Below are 25,376 nucleotides of genomic sequence, written 5' to 3' on the forward strand. Positions count from 1 at the left end.
TTTTTTTTTAAACACAATAAAAAAAATTTCAGAAAACCACTGGAATTTGTAAACTAGTGTTAGAATTAGAGGAAACTTTGGCAAGCATGATTTGAATGTTCGAACTGGTGTGAACTTAAATGAATTTGTGGTTAACAATTGAGTGGTGTTTATGACTTTAGGTTTACTTCTAATTTAGTATTTTTGAAATAGTACATTTTTGTCAATTTAAGTAGATTTATATTGAATCTATGTATATAAAAATTATTTCCTGTTTCTCTTGGTCACGCCATATCTTGAGTACACTTTATATTACCGATTACACTCATCTATACTTTAAAGTTTTACAATATTTCGTAGAAGGTTTTTACGGAAAAAAGTTTAAAAATCGGGTAAAAATTGAAAAATATTAGGAAACTTAACAAGCCCTTAAACTTCAAGCGTTTGTTAGTTTAGCGGTAATAGTTTAACAGTTAAAAGTCGTTTATCGGAAGCATAGTTCGATATATCTCCATCATAATATGTATTTATTAATTTCTTAGTACACGGAATATTCGATCTGAAAGTTCATCTAATTTTGAGTTGTAGTCAGTAAGTTTTTTATTCCTTGCAGTTTGTTCACAGTAATTACGCTTTGTATTAAAATTTTAATTCAACATCGATTTTAGAGAGGCATTAAGGAAGTCTCTTCGAAAGAAACTTTAGAGTCTCGCATGAAGGGGCATTCTCAGCACTTAAACCTACTTCGACTGCCGGTCTACAGGGTATTGTCAAGGGACCACTCCTATATGCTCTATATTGCTGATATACCAACAGCAAAAGAAATAGTTGCAAACAACTTGGAACATTTACCGGCGGCACAGTTATCATGACAAAAGATGTATCTCTATCTAAGGCTGTAGAAAAAGTAGAAGTAGTTGTTAAAAAATTCTACAAATGGACTAAAGACTGGCGTTGCGGCGAAATGACAAAAACCTAATTATATCATTTGATGGATGTCTAATTCCTCAAGCAGAGTCAGCTAAATACCTCGGAATATATCTCAATGGTAGGTTAAACTGGAAAAATCGTGTCAGACAAAAAGCAGAGCGGATTAGACTCAAAGTCAAGCAACTGTATTTATTAGACGGAAGGTTCTCCCTTGAGAGAGCTTAAGGGCGACCCGTCCAACAACAGAAATGAATAGAAAGGGGGATACTGGCTGAATAAATAACTTTCTTCAAGAAAATTTCACAACATTTCACAATTCTTTAACATTTCTTAAAGATCACTTTTTTAACGGAAAACGATGATGCATTTCCTCACTATCTGTGCATCCGGGCACACAACACTTCCTAGAACGGGAATGCATTTCAACTACCGACTCATATATAGTAATAAAATAAAATAATACTTTAATGTATAAACGTTATAAAAAGCTAACCACACTGTTCTCTATATAGGACACATTGACAATGGCGTGCAAAATAAACAAACCATAGAACGAAATGAACCAATCAGATTCCGTCGCGGCTCTTAGCATAGCGAATAAAACAAGTAATGTGTTAGAGGTAGCGACTTCTACATGTTGAACGTCGCGAAACATATCTCCAAAATTTCCTATGAAGTTAAACCTCTATTTCTCTATGATTATAGTGTCAAAAGATTTTCTTTTTGATTTTATCTTATCTTATTAAAAACACGAACATGGGTTCGGTAAGTTGCGCATTAGCAGAAACGTTGCGCATTAGCAGAAACGTTTTTTTTTTAATAAAACACAGTATCTATATATTAATCCGCATAACGAAAATTACAAAAAAAATACAGCTGGGACAGCTGGAGGCCTGAAATTTGTGACCGGTAAAGTTTATATCGAGGAAGAAATTTTAGGCCTAATATTTTTGTGTAATATGCACTACAAATAAATATATTCAAATAACAAAAAAACGCTCAAATCAAGTAACCACGAATAGCCTAGCGAATAGATCGGTGAAACAAAATATATAAACAAACCCAGCGTATAGCTGGCGGGTTAAGAGCTTAGTTTGGCGACAATAATGTTCCACGATCGAATTTCTGCTAGCTTGGATAAAACTATTAAAAATATTATTGTCCGGTAAACTAATCTTTTCCATTTTTGTAGAGAAAATAATTTGACGTACAAATTTTATCGGTAGGTAAACCCAACACGTATTAACAATATTCAAGTATAACAAGAATCATTTGTTTTTAGCTTATAGGATACTAAGGTTTTTGAAATCAGCTTTTGATTTATTTTGATGTCTGGTGTAGAAAAAGAAATAAAAAAAGTTTTCTTGCTTATGAACTGTTATTAATGAATATACTTCTGGAGACATAGTATATTATTGTATTGAAGGTAATCCTAAAGGGCGATTAGATTTTTCTGTACTTTTAGTGGTCTTAACTTCTAGTTAATTTCAGATTTCATCAAGAGTTAGAATTAATTTTGCATAGAAAACAGTTATTAAAGAGTTTCATAGAGTTTCAATTTCTCGTTGGTTAGTGGGTTGTTAGTTCCCATGTGGGACATAAGACAAAGTACAAAGCAATAGATAAATGAAAGTCATCGAAGACAAACAAAAGATGAGCTATCTCTAAGGGCGAGATCGAAGAATTAAATAAATAAACAAGGACAAATGCTATTTTATTCAAATGTAGGTAAATAAATTATTCTCTTAATCAGCCTGGTCTATTTGTTGTTTTTGTGATATATATTTTAGGTAAGAAATATGTATAAAAGATATGAATATAGTCATGATGTAAAGAAAATATGTAGAAGTTAAAAAAAACTAATGAATAATTTGCATAGATGGAACACAGAAGAGAAATAGAAGATATTGATTATTAATAGTACACTTGTAAACATTTTAAAGCATTGATAAATATTAAGTGACTACATGACATTTTATTTTTTGAACCTTGTATCAATTATTTCAATTATTTACTTTATAATACTTAACTTAATAACATAAACTTAGGTCTAAGTTTATATTATTAAGTTTATATTTATTGTAAATAAATTTCTTGTAAAAATTGTAAAAACCAAATTATCTAATTGTATTCCTTATTGACTTGATACATATTCTAAAGCCAAGTAATTTGAAAATTACTATATTCATATCTTCTCTATTTTAATATACAAACACCTATTTCATCATTTATTACTCCATACTTATATTTATAACTAGACGTTAGAAAAGATCACCTATACTTATATTTGATGCTCTGAAGTTATTACAATTCCGAAAATAATCATACTTGTGATGCTTTCTTTATAATGTTTAGTAGCGTAGTAATTTACATTTATTAATACTGGTTGATTATTAAAATATAACGGAAATTAGATTTAATTAACTGCAATTTGAAAAATGATAGTGTTAGTTTTTGAAATAGTTTGCATATATTTTAATATGTTTTAATATACCGACATTTATTATTTTGACTAATGTTATGTATCAAATACATATCGAGTCTTACTGAAAATGCTGTGAAAACAAGCTTTAGTAATACAACCTTTCTAATTTAGTCCCTTTACTATATTATGACATAAATGTGAATAACTTAGCACATTGTGGTGGAATTTCGACCACAGGGCGGGCACTAGTAAATATAGTTTTACAGCATAAGTATTCGGGTTGGGCATAGACTTTTATATATCTCGAAAAATACGACTTTTGGAATTCTTAGTTACGGGCACGCACCTGAGCTTTTATCTGTGGCTGCTGGAAACGCGGCGAAAAGTCCCGTACGACAACGGTAGTCTCTCGAAATTGTATCAATCCATTACGGGCGACGGTACGCAATTAACTTAATGTAGTCGAGTTTGGTCGTCGCAATGCGAATTCAGTTTGTGATTGGGAGCGAGACGAACGAATACGGTGGGGGAGGAAACGAGGGGGACGCCCGGCAGATGAATATTCGGGAACGGTGAATTATATGGAACAGATGTGCCAGATTTGAGATGCGGAAGGGCTGCGGCTTGGATTAACTGCCACTATCTGGATGCTGGTTTTGTCTTTTGAGAAAAATATCGAACCGAATGGGAGAATTGAATAAACATGACGCAAATCTGGTGCAACAGAGAAGGTTCCCCAAAATATATCTTCTATATAGGGAAATAAAGTGCTGTTAGTTAGTCTCGCTAAAACTAAAACTCAAGAACCCGATTATTTGGCTAACTTTGATTTTGAAATATATGTAAAGATACTGAAGCCTAGGGAAGGTTTGTATGGTGAAGATATATGGAATAATTGCGAGGAAAATATTAAAAACAACAAATTTGTTTTCCAATATACATTCGCGACGTCCAATATGACGATGTCACTCCTTTGAAAACATTGAGAGCCACAAACGCATTTGATTCGTTCATTTCGTTTCTATGGTGCGTTAAAAAAATTGTCAAAAATATGTCATGTAAAAAATCTTTATCTGGATTAAGCCTGTGTGGGTGATATGTGGTGTCTGACTCAGAATTATTTTTATCTGATATGTAGATTTATATACGTAAGGTTTTTGTATATTTATAAACATATAATGTTTTTTATTTAGAATGTTAATCTATCTTTCGCCATGTTACCAATAAATGAGCAATAGTTGTAAAAATACTGGCCAGAACGTGAACCCAAAGTGTGTTCAAATGGAACAATTTCAAAAACATTATTGTAAATGTGATCTATAAGAAGATTTATAAATGAGTCATTGCATTTCATTTTAATGATATGCTTATTAAAGTATCATAAAATTTTAAGGGGTTAATTTATGTAAATTAGTATAATTTGGCAAGTGTCAAGTGTCCAAATCAATATGTTGTGGCATAAGGTTACTTAACCAAGACGGTTTGGATTTTTGTTTTGAATTTATTAGTTATCATGGGGTCAAAATTATACATGCATTAACAATTATATAAAAAAAGATATTAAGTACTATTATGGCTAACTCTGTAGGCCAAGATGAGATAATGTTTATAGAAGCAAGGTAATATCTCACTTAGAAATGTAGTAAAGATTGTTTTATTTTATTGTGTGTCGGGCTCCCAAGCAATCTGACTTATTTTATTGCTAGATTCTGCCATGTCAATAACGTCAAAGAGATATTACACCTAATTTTTTTTATATAAATTTTAAATAATTTCGTTGTATAATACGTAATGGTTTTCAGGACAAGACATTACAATTATTATGTTAACAATATGAATGAGTGTTTGGCATATCTTTGCATTACAGATGTTATTAGAATTATAAGAGAGAAGAGTGAGGATTTTTTTTTAAATAATATAAAACAAAAAGACAAAATCCTAATAGGTCCAATTAAAGTAAAAGCCCTGATGAAACCTGAAATGCAGTAAAGGAATTTATTGAATTTTATTTAATAATTTTTGTTCAGAAATTAAATCGTTTTTTATTTCAATTTTATTGGTCTTTGAAATATGAGGTCAGAGATGTCACGTACCGCACCTGCATGGCAAATTTTATCCAAGAACCTACCAGAAGTTTCACGCCAAAATGTTTTCTTTGCCGTTCGAGACTGACTGCTAATCAACTGGATACGTTTAGAGTACAATGAGTTTGTGCATATTAAACACGGAATTCTACTGCGATCCAGAAATATATTATGGTGTCTACCACCAATAGCCAACATTGTAAGATATTAAAATAAAGCTTTGAATCTATTGATTTATGCTATGCCGTTGAAAAAGTAATATTGCCACCACCTGATCAATTATGCTCATTAGTTGCTCTGATAGGAAATGTTTTAAACCACTTCTCTAGATACCACTCAAAAATATAACAGTTGTTTCTAAATAATGTCGTTGGGCGCAACACATATTGTTCAGGACAATTTCCTTTCCCATGTCCACTTTCAAGGTATGACCAAGTGGCTATTTTTATCGTCGGAGGAAATGTGCAAGATAGATGTTCACTAGGTTATCTAGTCTTCTCATCAGAATCACGATTTAGTCAATATCTTCAAAATAGCATTACATCCTTGTACGCTCGACGAAGTACAGATGGATTGTTATTGTCAGAGAAACTTTGTAAGATCTAGATGATACAAAGTTCACCGGGTCATCTATTAGTATATAAAAATAAATTTTGAGGTTTTGGAGGTGATTTTATTTAGATAAATAGCCATACTATATTTTGATCGAAGTATTATTAGCTATGAATTTTTCTTCACCTATCAAGAAGTATGAAATCCAGCAAATCATCCACATCAATACCATCATCATGGTGTACTTGTGTGTGTTGTGTGTAGTAGTATTTTGTGACTAAACATTTTGAATTATGAATAAAACCATTATACAATTTGTATTTTGTACAAATATAGATATTTCTTGTATCTGTATTTACGATATACTAAAACCGAATGAAACCATCATAACAAATATTTGTCGAGGTCAATTGTACAAACTAGAAGTATGTGTTGTTATAAAAAGAAGAACATACTGTTCTGTACATACACTTACTGTATGAATAATACACAGATATTTAGTACAACTTGTTTATCGAATAGATGCAAAACGGCTTGGCTGAAATATCATTTTGAAATGCTGGAGAAGCGTAAAATAATTCTACGATGCCAAACATGCCTACAGCCAAAGTGAAAAATGTTCAGAATACAATGAAACCCCTAATTATATAAATCCCTATGCTTGAAATATATGTTGTTGACCAATCCAATGATGTTTGTCCAATCTTTCTATATGCCACTTTAAATCGGATAATTTTGACGACGAGGTCCTCTTTTATTAAATTTATTTTATTGATACTTATTTGTACATCTACCAACGTATAATATATATGTTAGGTACAGAGATTGTTTCTTTAATAAATAATCAATTAGTGAATACTTGATAATCTGTCTTCTTGTCAAATATATATAAGTCGGATTTATTTAGTATGCATATATGTTAATAAAATATGCTATATATCTAAGTCCTTGATAATTAAGTACCGGAATCCCTTGCGGGTTTCAACCTTCAATCTTTCAGAGAGGTATTTTTAGGATGTTGAACCACATCAGTAAGAATATTTAATTTACGGCCAAATCTAGCTACTGAAAAGTATAAGAGATTGGTAACCTTTAGTAATACATAAATAATAAACGGTGATATACCGAAATTTCTGGACTTTTGTGTATATACATATACAGAAATTATGTAGTGGATGCCGGAGCCTGAAGCTTTCCTTGTTTTCCATCATTGTTTCTTTATTGCTATTTTTCTTCATCCATTGCAATGCTTAATAACATAAATGCCTGATTTATTAAATAAATATCTAACACAAAAAAGTGAAAGGTTAAATATTTTTAACAAAAAAATAAACGACTTCAAAAAAAAATAAGAAACTCACTAAAAACTAAATATTAATCAAACTTCTGATTTATTGATAAATAGGTTTAGGTAGGTATTAAGCTAAGTTGTATTGTTATAAATAGTAGAATATAGTATTAGATCGGTTATATAAGTTTTTTCTTTATTTTTATTTAGTTATTACAACGATTTTTATGTACATATTATATTTTAAAACTTCTTTTTGTCAAAAATATAAGTTTGAATATTTTGTACTTTTTAGTGAGTTCCTTATTTATTATTTGAAATCGGTTCAATTTTTTTGTTAAAAGTATTTTATAAATATATATGGAAGAATATTGATGAACATCTTCTTCTATATAGTAAGGCAGGAACAGCCCAATAAACTATTATTGTACTTAAAAAATGTAAAATGTCCTACAAATCTGAACTTCAACTCATTAAACTATTGCAGTGAAATAGGAAAACGCGAAGGAAATAACGATCTAACGTCAGCATTTACTTTCGCCTCGCCTTCGGCTTTATTTATGTATCTATTATAGACAAGTTAGAATTCGACAGCGCAGAGTAATGCGTCTGTAAAGCTTCTCCGCATTTTGATATTCCCCAACAACGTCGCCTCATTCGGAATAACTATGTAAATATTTTCCTGTGAAAAGATGGTTGAATAACTTCTCTCTCGAAAATTGTCGCGAATTTGAAATACAAAGACACAATAACTTATAGCAGGACAAAATTCGAACGACATGCGAGAATTGCAAATTATACTTGAAGAATATTGAGATATAGTTTATACTATATGAAATAGAGCACATATATTTTCGTCAAAAATATTTAAGGTTTGTTAATAAAATATCATAATCTATCTACCATCAGTAACGTGTAATTAACCAAAGATATAATGATATATTTTTTAATTTAAGATCTATTAGCCTTAGCTGACAACAACATTATTTTATGTGCACATTTGAATAATTTGTTTTGTGTATGTTGTTTTATTGTTTTACATTATTCCTGGATCAACGAAATCGATATACAAAACCTTAGATGAATTAATTTGACATTATGTAAAACTTTACTTTAGGAATAATATTATATAATAACATTAAGATTGCTTCTAATTCTTAATAACAATTTCGCTTATCATCATTTATTTAGCAAGAATAACTTTTCTATATTGTTTCATTTTCTGCGGATATCAAGTTCTGGAAATGCCTTAAATTTCAAATTGTTTCTGTTGAGATGCGGGAAAGAAAACAAGGTTGTAAATTAAGTACATTTTATTTTATCTCTTCCTTGAGTAAATTAATATCCAAAGACGAGTTATTTAATTGATAATAAAGAAAACATATATATACATTTAAAAGATATTAATTAATACGTCATGGGAAATAATCCTTTATGATTCAAATAGCATGTACTTACTATTAAATAAAAGTGTAGATTGGCTAATGTAGACAGGAATTCTATGCTTTCAATAATACTTCAATTAATACAATAATTTCTTCAATGTTTCTTCAATTAATGCTCATTCAATTATTTCTTCTTCATTCTCGATAACACTCTCTCAGCAATACTTTATATTCTTAATACAATAATACAATATAGAAACCTTAATATCCTTTTGTAATATACAATTTCCGAAAAGGAACTAACATTATTCTTAATCTAATCAGTTTTTGGTATAATAATAAAAATTACATTATTGCTAAAACAAAATCCTAATCTAAAATTTGTCAAGTATCTGGACACACTTGGTAACTGTAGTGTGGTGATTCCAAAAGTTCTAGGGCATCATCTCTCAAAGGCTAATTTAGGAAGGTAAATTAGGGAGGAAGTCATCTTCAAGAAGTCATCAAGAGGTTATGTGTAGAGAAGGAATTTAAATATCCAAGGGAAAAAATATAAAGGAAAAAATAAACAATCCCCATTCCCAAGTACTAAAAAGGTAAATAGCAACCAAAATGTAATAGAACTGAAAAATAAAATTAGATCCAATAAATGATATGTTAAAAACAATCCTTCAAAATGGATGAAAAAGCGATCGAAAAGTACATTTAATATAAATAAAAACTTGCCAAAAATATTAATTATATATATATATATATATATATATATATATATATATATACATATATATATGTATATATAGCTCCCGGAATGCAAATTTGTTGTTAAAATATGTTATTGAATGAATTAGAAATATTCCTCGATGAGTTACAAGCAATACTGATAAAATACGGGATACAAGCAATATTTGTAAAAATGTAAACAAGTAGCGGACATCGAGAATCTGACCAGATTACGGAAGCTATTATCACTTATAAACCATGCAAACCGCCTAACGAAAAAAACATCATATCGACCAATATCACTGTTATAAAAATTGTTTGAGGAAATCCTTTAAGAGGGTTTAAGCCAATTATTAAAAAACCAGACATCTCGATTCTAATCAAATTATATTTATAAATAATAGTTCGACAATTACTCAAACACAACGTGTTACAAATTAATCGAAAAAAAATGATAGAAAATCAAAGTATTTGTTCAGCTACGACGATTAGCCACATCTTTTGGGCCTAACAATGAAAAGACAGTAATTTATTAATGCAAATGGCTTCATTGTTTTTCGAAGTATTCCCATGATACATATATACATGTAAACATTTCAACTAATCCTCGTTACATTTTTCCATTCTTATTAAGGTACCTTCGAAACATAATTTTTGAAATCCAGAATTCTCTTGGTGCCGAATAAGTTGACCACATAATTTAATCTTGATATCTGGGAATAAAAAATCATTTGGTGGCAAATCTGAGCTGTACGGTGCATCAGTTCGACCTTTCGTCCATTCTAACAGGCGCTTGTTCCAGTCAATGTGAGAGAGCGAGGTTTGCCACATGTTCAGTTATTCGTGCACGAATAGCTTTTTCGAATTTGGTTCGTCCTAGAAGACAGTTACAGTTTGGGGCTCATACGCATAAATACAAGATACAAGGCTTTTGAAGGAAGATTTGATTCTATTGACCGCGATTGTATTTCTTGATCATTTCTTTGCACCCATTGGCACGAGCATCTTTTTGGGTTTTTACCAAGTATGCGTGATCCAAGGTGAACAAATTTTTTGCAGCTAAATGTTAGTGCGACATCTTATAGATGCTCATCATCCCAATGCATAGGGATGACTAAATCTCACAGCAGCTTACATGACGATGTTGTAATATCATTTCGCGCACATTATCAATGTTTTCTGGAACAAGAACTGATTTTGGACAACTTTCAAGACATTTGTGCCTAAGCCAACTGCGGCCGTGTTTAATTCATTATATTAACGTTGTTGGGGCGATCAACTCGCGATTTCGGTTCACCAAATAATAAACTATGTTTAAACTGTTTATGGACTTTATTCACTTATTTTAATTTGTACATACTACATGTGTTACCTTATACGATTACATTCTTGTTCTTTCTTTACAGTGCTTACTTTTTCACGGTTATATTCTAATTTTTCTAATCACATCGAGGACATCGGAACTATCATACCCATCGAAGAAAGAACTATTGCCCATCGACGTGTAAATCATATATAATTAAATGTCTCTTTACATATAAAGACGCAACAAATGTTGCACATTAGCTAAGAATGGAGTTTCATCGCCATAAGTGGAAGTAAGTTGATCAATCGAACGAAACCAGTAAAAAATAATCGCAAATTTTTAAAGGTACATTTTTTTAGTGCCTGTAAACAACACAAGTTGTGCTCTAATGACAGAACGTTCTGAACAAGGTTGTGTTTATAAAGGAAGAAAGAGGAGACAGATAAGTTGGAGCTTAACTATACTTTGTATTGTCAAGGTTCAAAATACATATGGCAACCCCTGTATATTTCCAGCCCTATCCAAAGACCTCGCAATTCAAAGTTTCTCTTCGCGGAATCTATCAGATGATTATGATTTTATCAGATGATTAAAATAATTATATGTTTTATCAATGTCTGTATCAATGTATGTTCAATGAGAGCAATCATTGAACTATGATATTATTTGACATGTAACTTATACATTAAAATTTAAAGGCAATATTAGTGAGGCCTAGACATATGCTGTCAGCTAGGAGCTATTTTTTATGCATTTAATAGCTTTCTTCAAATTTACAGCTTTCCAGTATGCCAAATAGGATTTCTTCATCGTCAATAAAAAATCCTTTCCGTCCGGACCCTTCAACTATATACAGGATTGATATATATTTTCAACACTATTACTCTTTGAACTTTTCTATTTTCTTTAGATACAAACTCTATCTCAACTATTTATCGTTAAGCAGCTCTTCTTCTCATCTTGATAGATTTCTAATTTTCCGCTTTATTGAATTCGGCGAAGTTTGTTTTTTTCTATAGCGGTGTTTCGCCGTTATGTTTGTTTTGTTTGTTTCGACAACGAAGGAGTAGCGACGTCTGTTGCTGAAACCTCGTGATTTACGTCAAGGGATCGCCTAGACTTAAGATGTTCTGGAATAGAGAAAGTAGTAGATTCAGCTTCTCGACTGTTTTTTGTTCCTGTCGCAAGGCCGATAGTAAGATTGATAATGCCATAAAATTGTACTTTACTTGGATCGTTCTAGAAATTTATGAGACTATTTTTCTCAATCAATTTTACAAGTTAATATATAAATATACTAGGAGATTTGACAGAAGTTGCACTGTTCAAATATTATTGTTTATATCCAGTGATGTGTTATCAACTTCAACGATTTTAATTTTTCTTTGAATGCACTTGAAGTGATATCATGCCGATGCATTGATGTTTGACTTGGCTAAAACAAAATTTTAATTTTATCCCAGTTTGAAATTCACGTAAAATATGAGGAACAGATGTCGAATATATTTTATCTCCAATGCATATGACGCGAACTGATGACAGCATCAGACAAATGTATGTATCCGCAAAATGAAGCTTTGCCTGATTAAACCTAAGGTATCATAATCGCTCACTTTCAGTTTTCGCACACATATCAACAAAATATTAATATTATCAACTTGACTGTCACGGATAATCAACTGATATGTTAGATTAATTTCTCCACCCGAACAATAAAAAGACGTATAAGATTCATAGAAATTACTTTGTATCACAAATAAATGAAAATAAAATAATATATATATGTTTTACCTGTTACTGTTACCATCTTATCATTACCAAAGTATCAGATATCGCAAAGCATTGCAAAAACGATGGTTGTATTGGGTGGTTTTTTTTGGTCTGAAACCGAGCAGGTGATACGATACCTAGAGGGGGCGACTAGCAGGAAATGGCGGGTTTGAATAGGTTATGTAATCCCATCATCTGATCCCATGATCCTCACTGACGCTGCTTACTTAGTAAAGAAGGTGTCCGTGACCGGGGCACCGTTAAGAGGCACAAGGGCCTGGCGAGGGCATGGCGTCCTTATCACACCATGAAACTCGTGGAACCTGAGTCCACTGTCCGACGAAAAGGGGTTAAATGATCGGCTGCGATGGAAGAAGGGCCACAAAGAGCCGGATATGCTAATGGCCTAGAATATTGGCGAACTCTGTAATACATTTCTTACCCGATAGACTGAATACATACCTTGAGTAAATCGCGGAAATAAGATATTGAATTTAGTTTCCCTGTGAATTTGCTTGTTCCTGACGAACTAGGGCATTCTCTAAAAAAAAAAGATGTTCCACCTGGTTGAGTTTAACGTATTTAAGATATACGTTGGGGCCGTATAAAATGACTGAATGAATCAGCATTTTATAAATGAGAATTTTCAGAGTGTGAGCGGGAACAGCTGATTGGACCTTTTGCAGAGACCTCTGGATTTGAAACGCGCTCTCTACGTATAGCCCGACGTTTATATGGATCGTCGGCTATAAGAATTGCTACTTCATGAACAGTTGCTACATTGTATCTTCCTAAATACTTTCCGTATCGTAATTTATCTGATTTAATGATAATAACATCATTGCCATTTTGTAGGACTCTATTATGATTGGACAGGGTGTTGAACAACTGGACCAATTCGTTATGATTTTGTAAAAACTTCCTAAAATCTCTAACTGCTCGATGTGGTTGTATGTGTATGTGGTGTAATTTTTGCTCCTCGTCACCTATAAAATAGATTTCCAATAATTATACACCGAAATTAAGCATTCGAAATAAAGAACCAATTTTATGTTACACTTGGTATTGCAGCTTGAGATTAATTATGAATAATTAATAATGAAAATGAAACTTCCCAGCATTTAATAAAAATAAACTTTTTTCAGCATCATATTTTAACGTGACATGCTTCTCGTTACTTCAATATATTAGAACGAAGACCGACCTTCATTGTATTGTTATTGACTTCTATTTACACATACATTCATTTGAAATAATTTCAGTAAGTGTGGATACAAAAAGGAACTAGATGTAAGAGTATTGAAGAACTAGTGTAGGAGTTAAACTATAAAAACACCATGGGTTGAATTTCCATCCGTGAATCAAAATCGCCATTTGTGAATGAAACCGACCCATATATGGCGCCAATGATGACTGATGACGAAAATGTATGAAAATGATTCCAACTGGAAATGGAAATTAAATTTTAATTTTTTTTTATTATTTAATTAATATATTATCAGTCGTTTCCGTCTAACCTACAATTTGTCTTTATAATAACTTAAATCTAGGTATATAACTAGGAGGACCCATCGGCCCTATCTCAGTCTCTAGTGAAATAATGTTTATACTTGTCACTGCTGAATTTTTTAATATATGCACCTCACTACACAACACTACACAAGATCAGATGGTTTGATTCTTTTGAGTCTGTGTCCTGTTCGTATGAGAATGGAGTCTTTCCTTATGCCCCCTTGCAATTCTCTTGATTTCTTGACTGACTGTGGGTATCTGAAGGTCTCGATGTAGATAATCAGTCCTATAGTATTTGGGTGCACCCACAATACCTCTCAGGACTTTGTTCGGAAAAATTTGTATTTCACTTATGTTACTTTTTGCAGAACATTCCCATAATTGAACTCCGTATGCCCATATAGGTTTTAGTATATGCTTATATAATAGCAATTTATTATGTACTGATAATTGTGATTTTCTTCGAATTAGCCAGTAGATTTTTCTATATTTCAATTCCAGTTCTTTTCTTTTCTCCTTTATATGCTCCTTCCAGCGAATTTTTGCATCGAGATTCATTCCAAGATATTTAGCGTTGTTGCTATATGGAATAGTGTGGTTTAATGTTATTGGTGCTTGTACGATCTGCTTATAGGCGAACTGCACATGAATAGATTTACTTTCATTAATTCTTAAAGGCGCATTTACAGACAAGGCAATGGCGTCATGTACGTCAGAGCCGACATCGCCTCCTGACCATAATCCCAGCTTTCCTAACTCTAATGGACCATCTTTCGAAGACAGCCGAGAATTTCTCATAGAAGATTTAAGAAGACAGAATGAAGACCTGTGAAAGCAGATAGCTGAAGTGAAAATTTTCGCTCAAGCCCAAACCGACGCCTTGAACAAGCAGACGGAAAAGCTGGAAAAGAGCGAAAAGACTTCCGAAGATCGTAAAGGAGAAATCAAAATTATCACTGCTACAATAACAGACTTCATGAAGTATCAAAAAGATGCCATGGAAATAGAGATTCCCGCTGCCACATAAATCCAGACCAAGACACCAGCTAAACCGGCACAACGGTCAGACCAAACTGAAGATCCAGACGACGGTTTCACCTTGGTGGGAAAAAGCAAGAAAGGGCCCATCACTCCACCTCAGGAAAGCCAGCTGCCGAAAGCCGGCAACAAGGGGAAACAGGCAACTGCTTGCAATCTACCCAATCGAAAGCCTAGGCTAACGTACAGCCTTCCATTACAAAATTTGCCACCAGACCAGTGCCAAACAAGCCGACCACCAGGACGGCTCCACAGCCACTACCGAAACAAGTTACCACAAGACCAACCCAGCCTGCACAGGTAAGTAGCCAGGCCACTAAACAAACCTTAACCTCCACAGCAAAAATAGTGCCAACCGTTTCGGCGACTGTTTCTTAAACTCCCCAAAGGAAAAAATTCCGCCTATAGCGCTCCGTGACAAGAAGAGGTTCATGGAGCTCATTAGAATTACTAAGGTACAATCAATTGACATTATAACCCGAAACAAAAAGGAGGGCATTTTCTTATTCGTCCCACAAGCGACGATTACCGAAGACTCACTACCCTGCTCGAGGAAAGGAATTACCTTACCATTCCTTCTGTCATCCGGAGGAGAGAGCATTCCGGGTAATAATAAGAAACATCCCAGAATCACTCTGCATTGACGAGGTACGTGAACTTCTCTTTGATCAAGGCTTCCATCCCAAATTTGTTTAAAAATGGAAATTAAAATCCGGGATAGAACTACTAATTATTCAGGTAGTTGTCCCTCGCGAAGAGCGATAGATCATATATATGACCAAACTCGGCGTCATCACAGTGAAGGTCGAGATCCAGAGGGGAAACGGCCAGCCAGTGCAGTGCTTCAACTGCCAACTTTTCGGGCATTCCAGGTCGTATTGCCTAGCCCCCCCACGGTGCATCAAATGTGCCGGGCATCACGACACTAGATCCTGTACCAAAATCCCAGAAGCACCTCCAAAGTGCAGCAATTGCGGTGAAATTCGTACCGCAAACTTCACCGGTTGCTGCCGTCCTGCTCCAAGAAAACCAAAAATTCCGACCGAATCCGGGCCTACACAAGGTTCTGCATAGAGTAACCAAGGTGGCAGGAAGCTAGCCCAAAAAATAGCCAGCGCCACCTAGCCTGCTCCAACTCAATCTCCTGCTCCAACCAATACACCGGACCTTAACTCCCCAATGCAGGCATTTACTGACCCTCAGGCTCCCCTGCAAGGGATCGCCCTGGCTCACCAATTAGCTCGTCTTTTCCCAAATGTCGCCGCCTAAGTGGCAATATTTACCTGTTTCTTTAACTTCCAGTAGCCTTTTAATTCTTCGAAATGGCTGTTTCGAAATGTCTTATACTGATGACATGGAATGCAAACAGCTTGCTCGGAAAGCAAGCAGAATTGGAAGACGTCATGAAATTCTATGACGTCGACATTGTTCTCACCCGGGAAACTTTCCTGAAACTTTCGCATAGTCTCTCTTTCGAACACTTTTTTGTCTACAGGAACTATAGAACTCCGGGTCGAGGCGGTTGAACCGCCAACCTCGTCAGAAAAGCAGTCAAACCCAGCCGTAGAAAAACAATCTTCCCGCTTCTCTTAGACGTGAAATTCGCATCAAAAATAGTTTATACAAATTAGCTCGGTTCATCCTTGATGCTGCAGACAAAAGGGAGGCGAACAGAGTATGCAAGGAGGTAATGGCAGCCGTCTCGACTTGGCGAGCAATGAAATGGAACACATCTCTCGCGGACTAAAAACTGAATGGCCCCCCTTCCTTCTGGCGTGTCTCCAAATGCCTCGTGGGGAAGACGCACAATGTCATCCCCCCCCCCTGAAGACAGCGGTTACAGGAAATTTCGCAGTCACTGACCAAAAAAAATTCGAGCTCCTTGCAGAGACCTACGAAGCTCAAATGAAGTGCCCCCACCCGCAGAAAACACTAAAGCTAAAGACAATGACACTGTCAACAACGAATCCAATTCCATCAAAAGACCAGTAACCCCAACCTTTCTTCTCAACCATTTCGTGTCTCCAAAGTCTCTAACAGACTATGATCGGCAAACTTCAAACCAAAAAATCTCCAGGTTTCGATGGAATATCGATTACCCAGTTAAAAAGCTCCTGCATAAGCAGCTCGCAGAACTGGCAAACATCATTAACTCCATCATGAGGCTGCAACATTTCCCGGCGACTTGGAAACACGAACATATAGCGGTTATATCCAAGAAAGGAGCAAAATCATCTCCATCTGATTACAGGCCTATCAGCCTTCTCAGCGCCATTTCGAAGCTTGCCGAGAGGGCAATACTCTACGCTCTCAACTCTTTCACAAAGAAAAACGACATTATTCCAGATGAACAATTCGGCTGTCGCGCTCATCACTCATCCATCCATCAGGCTACCCGTCCGGCCGTACACATTCATCACGCTCTTGACCAAGTAAAAAGCTTGGAGCAGTTCTTCTGGATCTAAACAAAGCCTTCGACAAGGTCTGGCACGACGGATTGATCGCAAAGTGCGTGCGGTTAGGCCTCCCAGAAGACCTAACCGCTCTCATCAAGTCCTATCTCTCGGACAGATCTTTCCAGGTCAAGATCAGGGAATCACTTTCCAGTCGTAAACAAATCGATTCTGGCGTACCTCAGGGTTCCCCGCTGGCCTCAGCCTTATTTAACCTCTTTATTTCAGACCTGCCGAGAAAAGAGCACATTGACGTCGCGTTTTACGCTGACGACACTGCTTTCTTCACGGCCGCCAGGTTCAGAGTTACAATTCATGAACGTTTACAGAAGCAGCTCGATCATGCGATCAAGTGGTTCCAATTCTGGAGGTTGCAAATCAACCCTCTGAAAACCCAGGCCATCATTTTCCATAAGAAGCGTTACGCACTGCGCCTCTCGCAACTTAAGATTGACACCGCAATAATTCCATGGCTGGATAACGTTACGTACCTAGGTTTTCACTTCGACCGGCCGTTCGGTTGGCATTCCCAAATCTAGAAAGCAATCCAAAAAGGTTCGGGGATAGCAAACCTGCTATCTTCTCTGATCTGCCCTTCTAGCAGACTTCCGATCTCCATCAAATGCTTATTTTACAAGATGTTAATTCGGCCCGTACTCCTCTACGGATCTAATGTCTACTTCAAGTTTATTACACCCAACCAGGTCAAACGGCTTCAAGTTTCCCAAAATAAGATCCTCAGGAGAATATTAAACGCTCCATGGTTTGTCAGAAATAATCAAATTCATAGGGAAACTGATACTCCAGAAATCAAGCACTTCATATCTCAATCATTCCACGAACAACAACTTAGCTCAAGTTCATTTGAAAACTCGCTTGTTCGCGAGTTGGTCGACATGGTGGGAGCTTAGTACCGCGTCACCACTAAGCTCCCCCCCTTTTCCAGGCTGAAACGACCTCATCCGTCGCTACAGTCATAAATTTTGCCCCCATGCAACAGTATCCAGTTGTGTGTTAACTCAGGTTCGCGAATCAATAGAATCGCCGGGCCCTCGTGCCCAATAACGGCTGCCCGATCAGCGGGTCCCATATCCCCAAATTTAATGCAGTAGCAGTAACGATTCATAGGGGTCAACTGTGAGGCGGTTTCGGTTTAGTGTATTGGTAAGCCCATAGGCAGTCCTACATAACCCGGTCCAACTTGTCACTCCAGGCCAAGTCTCCGCGACCAGGTATGCGTCATGCATTCCACCACCTGGTTTTTAGGCCAGAACAAAAAAAACTTCCTTGTGGTAAACCTGCTTTAGCTTCTTTTATTGTAGAATAAGCTTCTTCTTGTTTGACTCTAAACATTCTGGTTGTAATGTATGATATAAATAGTTCGGTGTGTTGTTTTGGTAGCATCTTCTGTAGTTTATGAAGAAGGCCTTCATTCCAAACTTTATCGAAGGCTTGTGCTACATCTAAAATATAGCTGAGTATACTGTTTTACTTTCATAGGCTTTTCAATAACATATGTTATTCTGTGGACCTGGTCATTTGTTGAGTGCTTGTTAATAAACCCAAACTGGTGTGTTGGTATTAGCTTTTTTCGGTCTATGATCGGTTTTTTTTTTCAACAGGAGTTTTTCAAAAACCTTAGATATTACTGGCAGCAGTGACATAGGTCTATAGGCTCTTATTTCTTTTGGTGACTTCCCAGGTTTTTAGGATCATTATAATTTCCGCCATCTTCCAAATGTCTGGGAGACGCTTTAATCTAAATGGTGTATTCATCAAGTTGGTGAGCTTTATAATTCCCTTTCTTGGTAGTTTTTGCAGTAATTCTCCTGTTATTAATTTGTAGCCTGGTGATTTCCTGGGGTTAATGTCAGTTTTAATAACTTTGGTTAACTTTTTCGGCCTGGGTTTCTGATATTAAGCAAATATCTATTTTTTACATATCTAGGAATACTTGTAGGGTAGCGTGATATTGCTGGATTCCATTAGCATTCCAAATTGCTATTCGGATATCTTTATTTGCCATTTCGGATTTTTGGAGCCACAGGCCTAATGTTTTTCATTTCTAGTTTTTCAATCCTTTCGGAAAAATATTGGATTATTTTTTCTTGTCTGTCCAGCTTTCCTATTAGATTAAGTAGCAATTCGTTGGTGGTTGCGTCATGTTCCTTTGTGTCTCTTTGCTTATTCTGACTGATACTTTGGGCATAAATCATTTCACCATTAACGATTTTATATTTTTTTGGTTGTTTCTTTTCACTCATTGTTTCTTGAGGTTTAACTTGAGCTATTCTATTTCTCCTCTCTTGTAGTGTTTTAGCAACTGCACATCCTCTACTTGCCGGATGCCCTTCATTGCAGTCTGCACATTTCGGCATAGCTTCTTTGGGTTTTCTACATTCTGTGGTGATATGTTTACCTGAACTTTTTACACATCTAAGTTCTTTTCTGCAGAATTTCTGCGTGTGTCCATGCAATTGGCATCTTTTGCATTGCGGTATTAAGTTCGATTTATTTGTCCATTGTTTAGTACCATTGCTTTGAATATTATATACTTGGACCTCAGTGTTTTATAGAGCAAGTCAAAGTCGGTAACATTACTTACGATAATTGGGGGTGGTCTGGGCATTCTAATTTATTCATTTTGTTCATTATTTTGTTTTATTTTTATTTGGTGTTATGAAGATCCTGGGGAAATATTTGCTTTTCTTTTTTTATTTTTCACCGTTATCCAGCCTACTTCTTTCTGTAATTCTTCTTCATTTGTTTCATATGTAACAATTGGACTGCTTTTGTTGGCTTGGTGGTTTATCGTTATTTTGTCCTTGCCCTCAGAGCTTTGTTTATTTAGTTGTAGCTGGAGGGCATTTATTTGTTTTTGCATATTGGTTAATGCAATTTCAAGACTCTCCCGCGCCGAATTTTCGTTCATCCACGCATTATAGAGTGCCTATTCGTTCCTGAGTTCTAGTTGTATTCTCTACCTTCAAAATTGCAATATGTGTTACGCTGATGTCGATATTTCTATTTTATCTGTTCTTTGTGCAGTGTTCTTCTCCATATTTTTTTACGTATTGTTGAAATAATACTGTTATTTTTATGTTTCAAATTATCCTATTATCCTATTTGTGGTCCAGATGTTGAGTTTTCGACCCTTAACGTTTTATGGCATTTTGCATTTATTTTCTACTGTACTGACCTTTTCTTCTAATCGCACTTTCACTTTTTCGCCAGTATTTAGAACGTTATTGTTAGACTTTTTTTAACGCCGCCTTTGTGACACAGATGTTGCACTTTTGTTTTGTTTCACTGACCGTCTCTCCGAACACGTCTTTACTCTGTGATAGTCAAACGTCGAAGGAAATTAAAAATCAAAATTTATGAAACTTATATATAAGATCACCTATTGTGAAAAATTTGCCTTAATGGAGTTTCCATGACAGTTTTTCCATGGAGGCTTCTATGAGTGAGGCATAGTGGAATTACCTTCAAAATAGCAACAAGTTATTTATAGAACAAAATGAATTACAAAATATATTGCAATATAATTACAAATCTAATTAATTATATTATTTTACAATATAATTGAAATATAAATATAATTACAAATATATAATATAGAAAGAAGCATGGTCTACAATAATGCAATAAACAGTCTGAATAAACTTCATCAGACACCCAGAATAAGCAATTAATCTGTGGTGAAATCATGAACAAGTGTTATATATTCACATAATATTTGACTTAAATCAGGACATTCTAAGCATGTTAAATAAAACCTATATTTTCGAGTAAAAATAATGGATTTTGATACGTCTATTGGAAGGAATGAGGAGATTAGACGAATTTACAATTAATTCATTCAAAGTATTGCCATTAAGATTTACTTTTCAACGTGCTTTACTATAAAGAACAAATAATATATTTTTGTTAAACTTTCAATATCTCATTACAACAAACTAATTCTATGGTTAAAATAGATGCCATATTAAAGTAGAACTGAACGACTTCGATATATTTGACCAAGACCAACATTCAATTAACTACAATTTACTTATATTATTAGAATATTTATGTAAAGCGGTCTCTCTAGATGTGGGATGAAATAATTCAAATATTTAGAATCAGGGTTTGTCACATTCAATTTTATTCTACGCATTTCACAATTTACACAACTTGACAATTTTCTATTTCAATTTCTTTTATAATATTCCAGCATTAACAAACTAATAAAGTTTGTTATAAATAAATTATTAATTATTCAGCAAATAATTTTAAATATTTTTTACAATAAAATTATATAGTCCATCCAAAATAACAATGAAATCACAATTCACATTCAATATCATCACGACGTTGAATACATTGCTCATTGAAGCTTCTAAATTCTTCTTAAAATCATAGCGTGTTTTTCTTCTCCTTTTATTCTAGTTGAAAAGAGATACAATGCTGCCTAATTCGTCCGAACATGTAACCGAATCAGCCTTTAAAATTTGCCTGATTGTCAAATGTTTGCAAAGTTGTTCAAAACATTAATAATAGATTAGTGTTTCTAGAAATCGGCCTAAAAAAAGATACATAGTAGATCAGATGGCCGAATAATAGGACCACAGAGGACTAGGTCTTTCTCACTATCATTGCATATCTAATCCAATTATGTTGATATACGAGGGTGGTTCAAATATGATGGAGACAAACGCTGTAGGTGACGCGTATGTATGTTTTGAAGGTCGTGGCTTGAGTATGTAATATATGTTCATTACGAACAGTGTGGCATAGTTTTCGCCGGGAGCACATGTTTAACAGGCGTGCTACGACCATGAGTAAACGTCAAATGCTGACCGCCGTAGCGTGTGTGACAACGTATTGTCATGCGTTTTTCAGTGTGGGAATGCGTTAAAAAGGCGGAAATTTTTCTCCGATTGCGAAATCAGTTCGACAGTGAGTGCCTGTGTAGGGATGGCGTGTTTAAATGGGCCAAAGCATTCAAGCATGGCCGTCGAGAAGGAGCCGCATGATCGTCGACCGCGAACCAACATCACAGCAGACAATATTCGCCGCGTAGAACAACTCATTTTGGTGGACCGTAGGATGAATATTCGAGACATTTCGGCTGAACTCGGCGTCAGTATTGGTAGTTTAGAGTCTATCATCCACGAACACCTTCAATATCGCAAAATAACGGCGCGATGGATTCCTAAACTGTTGCACTTCGAGCAAAAATTTACACGGTTGAAAGTTTGATGCGATACGAAGAGGAGGGGGAGGGTTTTTTAACGCAAATATTCAAAAAAGCAAAAAAAAAGCAAAATGTCGTCTAAAGAGTGGAGGAAGAAGGACGAAGGAGCGCCAGTCAAAGCGAAGACAACCAGACCCACGGGTAAGCAAGAAATGTTTGGATATGCAGAAAGAAGCATGGTCTACTATAATACAATAAACAGTCTGAATAAACTTCGTCATTGCAATATCAATGCTGATAATTATAAAAACAGGGTGATGAGCATGGACACAAGTAAAGTGCTTGATTTTATAAACAATATATTATTTAAGGATTATTTTATTACATTATTAATGGATCCTTAAGCTGTCTCTTTAACTCCTGGATATTACCCTATTAAGAGCACAGCAGTAATTTTGATATATATAATACATTTTAATTTTTGTTTGTTGTTCTTTAAAGTATTATATTTTGGTATGTATTCTCCATTCTGACGTATATATAACTTAACGGTTAAACTATATCATTCTATATATATATATATATATATATATATATATATATATATATATATATATATTATAAAATTTAAGAATTTTATTTATCGGTTCCACAATTTTCATAAAAATATTGTAAAAATAATTATAACTTGCCTCAGTATATTTTTGTGTTGAACAAATAAGTAAAATATTAATAGACGCGGACTTTCATCTATGCTGCTCTGCTTTCAGTATGAGGGAAAGATAAAAACTTTAATACATCTTATTTATATAGATAGCACTAAAGAAATATGAAAAAAGGAAATACACTATAGACAATTATAACTATAGTCAGGAGATATATGTGTGTTTTCAATTACATTCCAGCCTTTTTGTATTTACATTTAATTATTTCTAATATTTATGCATGTATTGATAGTAGAATGTGACGTCACAGGAAATCCTCAACCAATGAAATGCTTTACTAATAAAAGATTTTCTTTACAGGTCTCTCTAATGGTAATTTAAACTAACCAATGAAATTCAGCGAAATGACGTTCTCAGCATCTTCCTGCTGAGACCACGCAAAACAATTCTAAAATTAAATTTATTAAGTTAGCACTCTATGAATAAAACGTAAAGAGGCACATATGCACATACACTCTCCAATATAAGTAAAATACGTCAAAATATACTTTGATATACAATAACAAGGTATATTGGGCCTTCAGGAGTGTTGCGGGAAAGTGCAGTGTGTTACAAACTATTGTGCTGTATAATTAACTGTAGTCCTTAACTAAGTCCTTCGATATGTGATAACAACATAATTTTTGTTTCATTATTTTATTTAAATTATAATGTTATTATATGCCAAATCCGGAATAAATTAATAGTTAAAGTTGATGTGATAAAATAGCTCTTTTTTGACGTCATACATTTTCATCGCGTGAGTTCATTGTTATTTTGAATGGACTATATAAACTTAAGATATACAGGTACATCGTATTTACATTTTAGGGAAGGATTCTATTTATTAAATTATCTCTGTGTTATGTACCAGAAATGAATAAAATAAAGTAGTTTAGTACTTGAATTAATTATTATGTTTAAACGAATAGAAGAGTAGAAATAATGTAAAATTCTGTATTTATAAGTTTCCACTTATTAATATTAATATTTTCTTTTTTTGAATACAAATTCTAAAAATAATAAATAGTTATTTTGTATATTAATAAAACATATATATTTAATAGTGTTATATAGAAAACGTAAGCAAAACTGGCCCCAAGATGCTATAAGCATTGCTGCCTTTGTCCAATTTGGAACGGAACTGAACCCGTAAGCGATCGTAAATTTAAACCGACAACAATCAATTATCTAAAAAACTACCCCCTAGAGTAAACTGCTTATATATATTGTCGAAATTACCATCGATTTATAAACCTGGAGGGATCTTCCACCTAAAAGATTAAGCTCCTACTTTATATCCCCTTTCGCCGACGCAGGACCTGAGCCCTTGCCCAAAAAATATCTGGCCCATTTTTATGCGACTGAGACGAATCGTCGAGATTGTCTGTTTCTACGCGGCGTGCTAAATCACGACGCTCGCTGCTAAATGACCTGGAACCCAAACAGTTATGTTCGCATTTTTCATCAATCTTATGCACATCGTCCGAATTCGATCTCTAGTATACATAACGGAAATATAGAGGTAACTTTTATAGTTTCCACGTCGTTTTTTTTGTCGAAATTGATACGAAACAGATCAAGTTTTTAGAATACTAGGAACTAAATTGTAAGGACTGAACATTTCATGACCCAACCCAACCCTTCCAACCAAAATTATTCCTATCATTCTTTGTGATATAAAAACTTTTAGCATCTCATTTTCAAGTTTTAAAATCAAGTTTTTCTTCCGTGATTGAATATATGAGGCCCATAACAACACTAATTTTATCAAATAAAAAAATAAATGTTTCCTTGCAGTCACTATATAAGCATAGGCATATAGCCTCTGGAAAATCTCCCAATTCGTGTTAGCATATTTACAAGTAAATGCATATGTGCTAATCTAAGCAATGCCAGTCTGCAAAAAGGCTCTTTAGTGGAGTTTCATAAGATACCGTCAGCCATACTATCTTCCGAAAAATTCCATGCTATTTTCCGCTTCATCAACCTTTTGTATTCCCTTAGTGATGACTAATAAGCGTTTATAGTTCATTGCGATGACCAGATAT

General features: G+C 34.4%; 1 protein-coding gene across 9 annotated transcripts in view; it reads right to left on the bottom strand.

Moving 5' to 3' along the window:
* Positions 1 to 25,376, bottom strand: part of LOC143194396 (uncharacterized protein CG43867) — a 510,718-nt gene that overhangs the window by 196,212 nt on the left and 289,130 nt on the right. The gene's annotated exons all lie outside the window — the stretch shown is intronic.

The sequence above is a fragment of the Rhynchophorus ferrugineus genome, unplaced genomic scaffold, assembly GCF_030347505.1.
Source record: "Rhynchophorus ferrugineus isolate W39M unplaced genomic scaffold, kcgeb_rfMv2 rfM3, whole genome shotgun sequence".
Taxonomy (NCBI): domain Eukaryota; kingdom Metazoa; phylum Arthropoda; class Insecta; order Coleoptera; family Curculionidae; genus Rhynchophorus; species Rhynchophorus ferrugineus.